At 70.8% G+C, this 6164-nt stretch overlaps 1 pseudogene; it reads right to left on the bottom strand.

Moving 5' to 3' along the window:
• Positions 1 to 172: 172 nt before the first annotated feature.
• LOC114010862 (transcription factor CP2-like protein 1) lies at positions 173 to 4795 on the bottom strand (annotated as a pseudogene).
• Positions 4796 to 6164: the final 1369 nt, after the last annotated feature.

Below are 6164 nucleotides of genomic sequence, written 5' to 3'. Positions count from 1 at the left end.
GACAGGGATGGAGGCCAGCCAGCAGCCAGGACAGGACCCGCGCCTCTCGCCCCACTGCACGAGGGGCTGGGGTGAGCCTGGCGGGGATGGGGGGATGGTGAGCCTGGTGGGGATGGGGGATGGCAAGCCTGGTGGGGATGGGGGGATGGCGAGCTGCACTGGGCAGGGCTGGCTCTCCGGGACGGTGCCAGCCATGGGCTCCCTCTCTCCATCCCGGCACAGCTCGCTCCAGCACGGTGGGCGATGTCCCTTCCCAGGGGTGACACAGCTCCGGGGGCCAGGTCCTACCGCAGCACCAGGTGGTACCCCTCCGGGCCGTGTGCTGCCAGGGGACACGGCTCAGCCAGGGCCATCGGCCCCTGCCCAGCTCTGCTTGCCCACGGCCACCACGTTACCTTTGCTGATGGCCACCATGAAGCACGTCTCATCCAGGAGGTTCCTGATCATCTGTGGGGCAGGGGGGGGGTGAGGGGAGGGGGGCCAGGCTGGGGGTGTGCGTGTCCCATCCTGGAGCCCAGACCCCCATCCCAGAGCCCAGACCCCCATCCCGCTGCAGTGAGGGGCGCCCATGGGAGCAGGTTGGGGATCCCAAGGAGCCGGGCTGGATGGACCGAGGGGTCCTTACCGCATCGCTGATGAGGATGTGGATGCCGGAGGGTCCCTGCCGGGCCAGCCGCAGGATCTGGCCCACGGGGCAGCCCCAGCAGCTCGGCCAGCTTCCCGGTTCAGCTCGGCCACCGTCAGCTCCTCCAGGTGCACCTCCTGGTACAGCCCTGGGGACGGGATGGGAGGGGGCGGTGAGCAGGGACCCTCCATCCCCGCGCTGCCCCGTGCAACCCCCGTACCTGAGCATCCCTCCTCCGCGCCCTCGGCCCCACCAGTGGGCTCCCGCAAGACGTAGAGGGTCAGCCGGGACCGCGGGCACCTGCGGAGGCAAGAGGGGGGGTCTGGGGGGGGGTGTGGGATCCATCCAGGCACAGTGGGGGCTCCTGGGGCTCCCCGGGAAGAGGCGGCGAGGGGTCCCGCGAGCTGCCCGAGCCCACCTGCCCGCCAGCGCGTTGCAGAGGCGGATGCCGTCGGGGGCTCCGCAGATCTGGATGAGGTCCCTGCGGGAGAGCTTCAGCAGGTCGGCGCCTGCGGGTGGGGGGGCTCAGGTGGGGGGCAGCCACAGGGGCTGGCTTTGTCCCCCCCTCCCCAGCCTGGGGCCACCCGTGGCTTCACCTGTGAAGCTGGCGAAGACGCGGGCGTAGGCGGAGAAGCGGCGTTTTGTGCAGCCACTGCTGCGTCTCCAGGGGGGATGCGCAGGGGCTCAGCACCTGCGGGCAGCAGGAATGGGAGCCTCAGCCAGGGCACGGACCCAGCGGGCAGGTTCCCAGCCCAGCCAACCCCCCCCTGGGGGTCCGGGGGGGGGGGGCACAGGGGGGGCACCAGGCTGCACCAGCAGCACCCTCACCTCACCAGGACTCTCCGCTGGGCTCTCGGCAGCGCAGGTGGGCGACACACACCCCCTGCGGGGAGGGGGGGCCGGGGCTGAGCAGGGCACCCTGGCGGTGGGTGGGGGTCCGGGGGGGTCCCACTTACCTCTCAGGGGCTCAGCAGTTTGAAGGGGTGAGGAGACGGCAGCCCTGGAGTGCCCGGGGGGGCTGTGGGGTGCACCCAGCGCGTCCGGCCATGGGGGCGCACTGAGGGATGGAGGGGGGGCTCAGGGGGCGCGGGGGCTCGGGGGGCTCCCCAGCCCGCAGTGGGGGGTGCCAGGGCCAGGTCCCACCTCGGTCAGCACCGTGCTCTCGTAGGGCCGGCTGGAATTTCTCCCGCTCCAGCCCCGGCTGCTTCTCCACCTTCTCCCGATCCGTCTTCTGCTTCCGATCGGCCCCCTTGGGCTGCGCGGGGGGGCGTGAGCTTGGCCCCCGGGACCACCGGCGCGGCAGCCGAGGGGTACCCAGGTCCCCCAGCACCCCCGCCCCCCAGGCACCCGGACCCCTGGGATGCTCAGACCCCCAGTACACCCACCTTCCCATGCACCCACCCCGCCATGCACCCCACCCCCCCCCCCCGTACATATGGACCCCTTGTGCACCCACCCCCCCCCGCACCCAGACCCCCCCCTGCACCCAGACCCTTGTACACCCACCCCCCTGTGTCACCCAAGCCCCCAGTGCACCCACCTTACCCACCCTGGCAGGTACCCACCCCCCCCCATGCACCCTGCCCCTGGTGCAACACCCCCCCCCCCGCCCCGCACCCAGCCTCTCGTGCACCCAGACCCCCCTGCACCCCCCCATCCTGCATCCCCCCACCCTGCACCCACCTCTCCTGCACCCCCGCCCCGCACCCAGCCTCTCGTGCACCCAGACCCCCCCTGCACCCCCCCCATCCTGCATCCCCCCACCCTGCACCCACCTCTCCTGACACCCCCCCGCCCCGCACCCAGCCTCTCGTGCACCCAGACCCCCCCATCCTGCATCCCCCCACCAGACGCCTCCCCATGCTCAGAGCAGGATTTCCCAGGAAGGGGGGGCACCGGTCACCCTGGGGTCACTGGTGCCCCCCCCCCCTCGGTACCTTGAACACCTTGACGAGGCAGCTGGCAGAGTGGAGGTGCTCGGGGGGGTCCCCCTTGCCCCCCACCCCAAAGGTGTCGATCTGGATGCGGAGGGGGACACCCTTCTCCCCCCCGTTCTTCCGCAGCGGTGAACTCGGTGCTGATGCAGTGAACCTGGCGGGGGCAGCGGGGGCGGGGGGGGGGGGGGAGGGGGCAGCTGCCGTGACCACCCCCCAGGGCCCCCCCAAAGCCCCCCCCAGCGCCCCCCCCAGCCCCGGGTCAGGCCCGGCTCCCACCTGCAGGAAGACCGAGGTTGGCCTGGCGGGGTCCCACAGGAATTCTGCCGTGTTGAGCAGCGTGGGGTGGGTCTGGGGGTCCAGGATGCCCACGGAGAGCGGGATGTCTGGGGGGGGGGTGAGCACGGACCCCAGCACCCCTCCAGCCCCCAGACCCCCCACCCCTCCAGCCCCCCCAGACCCCCCCAGCCCCCGCAGATCCCTCAGACCCCCACCCCTCCCAGCCCCCCCAGCCCCCCCAGTTCCCCCCAGCCCCCTCAGGCCCCCACCCCCCCAGCCCCCCCAGATCCCCCCAGACCCCCTCAGAGCCCCACCCCTCCCAGCCCCCCCAGTCCCCCCAGCCCCCCCAGATCCCTCAGCACCCCCCACCCCTCCCAGCCCCCCCAGCCCCCCCAGATCCCCCCAGACCCCCCAGATCCACCCAGACCCCTCAGACCCCCACCCCTCCCAGCCCCCCCAGCCCCCCCAGATCCCCCCAGACCCCTCAGACCCCCCACCCCTCCCAGCCCCCCCAGCCCCCCCAGCCCCTCAGATCCCCCCAGCCCCCTCAGCCCCCCAGCCCCCCCGCCCCCCGGCACTGACCGATGTCGAGGATGCGCTCCCCCGGGCGGCTCCAGCGCCAGCCCTGCAGCTGCTGCTGCTCCGAGTGCTGCAGCCGCCGGTCGTGGAAGACCACCCGCACCACGCTCTGCGCGCAGGATCGGGCCCCGCGGGCTGAGCCCACGGCCCCGCGGGGAGGGGGGGCTGGGCTGAGCGGGGGCCGGACTGGGACTGAGCCGGGACTGAGCTGGGGCTGCACTGGGACCGAACTGGGGCTGGACTGGGGTGAACTGGGGCTGGGACTGGGGCCGGACTGGGGCTGGACCGGGGCTGAGCTGGGGCTGAACTGGGGGGACCGAACTGGAGCTGAACTGGGGTTGGACTGGGGGTGAACTGATGCTGAGCTGGGGCTGGACTGGAGATTGGGCTGGGGGTTGGACTGAGGCTGAGCTGGGACTGAACTGGGGCTGGACTGGGGCTGAACTGGGGCTGCACTGGGGCTGAACTGGGACCGAACTGTCACTGGACCAGGGCTGAGCTGGGGCTGGACTGGGGGTGAACTGGGGCTGGACTGGGGCTAGACTGGTGCCGGACTGGGGCTGGACTGGTGCCAGACTGGGGCTGTTCTGGGACCGAACTAGGGCTGAACTGGGGCTCAGCCAGGACTGAACTGGGGCTGAACTGGGACCGAACCTCCGAGCTTTGCCCCAGACACACCCGAGCCCCCCCCCACCATTTTGGGGGTGCCCCCCCCCCCAGTCTCACCTTGAGCATCCTCCGCCCCTCCCCACCGGGTACCACCCGGGGGGGTCCCCACCATGCGGATCTCATAGGACTGCCCTGGGGGGGGGGCATCAAAAAATGGGTGCTGAGCCCCCAGAGAGGGGGAGGACCCCACCCCCCCGGGTGCCCCCCCGCCCCCCCCCCCAGCTCACCCTGGTTGAGGTAGGTTAGTGTCTCCTGGTGGTGGCGGACGGCGGGAGAGGTGGGGGCGCAGAGAATGTACTGGAAAGCCGGGCAGGGGGGCTGCGAGGTGGAGACGCCGTTGGGTTCCTCCTTCAGGTAGGGCAGCACGGGGGGGTCCCTGTGGGAAATATCACCCCCCCCCCAAAAAAAAAAAAAAAAAAAAAAAAAAAAAAAAGTGGGTGCTCAGCTGTGCCTCAGTTTCCCCAAAAGCAAGGGATGCTGCGGGGGGGCGGGGGGGGGGACCTGAGCAGCCCAGGGCTGGAAAGGGGGTACACCCCCCCCCCAAAAAAAAAATAATAAAGTGGGTGCTCAGCTGTGCCTCAGTTTCCCCAAAAGCAAGGGATGCTGCGGGGGGGTGGGGGGGGTACCTGAGCAGCCCAGGGCTGGGGATGGGGTACATCTCCCCAGTGCTGGACCAGTAGTGGTCAGTCTGCCCGTGCCAGAAGAGCATGGTGGGGGGGCGGGGTGTCCCCGCGGGGGGGGGACACACACGCGCGCGCACAGAGGGTGACAGCAGGGAGGGACACAGGTTGGTGTGTCCCCCACCACCACTTTTATAGGGCGAGGGAGGGGTGGGCCCAGTTGGGTCCAGTTTAGGGAGTTGACAGTAAATACTGGGAGGGGGGGGGGTGGGTGCCGGGGGGGGGTCCCCACCTTTTGTTTGTTGTTAACACAAAGCGAGGGGGGGGGGGGGGGGGGACACACGCGGGGCTGGTGTCCATCCCCCCCCCAACCATGCCATGTCCCCTTGTCCCAGCCCAGCCAAGGACATTGCCCCCCCCCCCCTTGTGTCCCCCCCCTTGTCCCAGCCCAGCCAAGGACATTGCCCCCCCCCCCCTTGTGTCCCCCCCCCTTGTCCCAGCCCAGCCAAGGACATTGCCCCCCCCCCCCTTGTGTCCCCCCCCCTTGTCCCAGCCCAGCCAAGGACATTGCCCCCCCCCCTTGTCCCCCCCCAGCCATTCCAGTCCACCCTGTCCAGGGCGACCAGCCAGGGCCGCCCCGTGCCAGCCCCCGCTGCATGTTAATTCTTCTAATTACCCCCCCCAATTTGGCTCATTTGGGGGAGAAAAAGGGGAGGTTGCTTGTGGGGGGCACCGACACCCCCCCCCCCCGATATCAAAGAAGGGGGTACGGGGTGTTAATGGGGGGGGGGGGATACGGGTGCTGCCCCCCCTCCCTTGGATGGTGGGGAGAGGGAATGGGGTGTCCAAGGAGGGGGGTGGGGGGTGCATAGGTGCTGCCCCCCCCTTCTGCGTGCAAATGGGGGGGGGTCCATGTGTGTTGCCCCCCCCCCCCTCCCGCATGCAAATGGGAGGGTGTCAATCGGTGCTGCCCAACCCCCCCCCCCAAGGGACAATGTGGGGGCGCATGAGAGCTGACACCCCCCCCCTCCATTATGAGGGGGGCAATGGGTGCTGCCCCCCTCAGGGTGCAAACAGGGGGACCCCTGGCTGAGCCCCCCCCCCCCCCCCCGGGTACAAATGGGGGGGGTCTGTGGGTGCTGCCCCCCCCACGGATACAAATGGGGGGGGGTCTGTGGGTGCTGCCCCCCCGGGTACAAATGGGGGTGTGTGGGGGGTCTGTGGGTGCTGCCCCCCCGCACGCTGTCCATGGGGGGGGTCCCCCTCAGTGCCCCCCCATATGCGACGCCTGGTGATGGGGGGCAAGCCCCGCCCCATGAGACGCGGCAGCCAATGGGAAGCCAAAGATTAGCATATCCCTGTATCTCCCCCCCCCAGCGGGGTGGGGCTGGCAGCAAGCTTGAGCGCGGCGCTGTCACGACCGGCTCGTGGCGCTGTCGCGACAGCGGAGGGGGCGGG

Source organism: Falco peregrinus, chromosome 18 (assembly GCF_023634155.1).
Source record: "Falco peregrinus isolate bFalPer1 chromosome 18, bFalPer1.pri, whole genome shotgun sequence".
NCBI classification, from domain to species: domain Eukaryota; kingdom Metazoa; phylum Chordata; class Aves; order Falconiformes; family Falconidae; genus Falco; species Falco peregrinus.
Note: the sequence above shows the minus strand (reverse complement) of the source record. Positions and strands in the feature narration are given on the sequence as shown.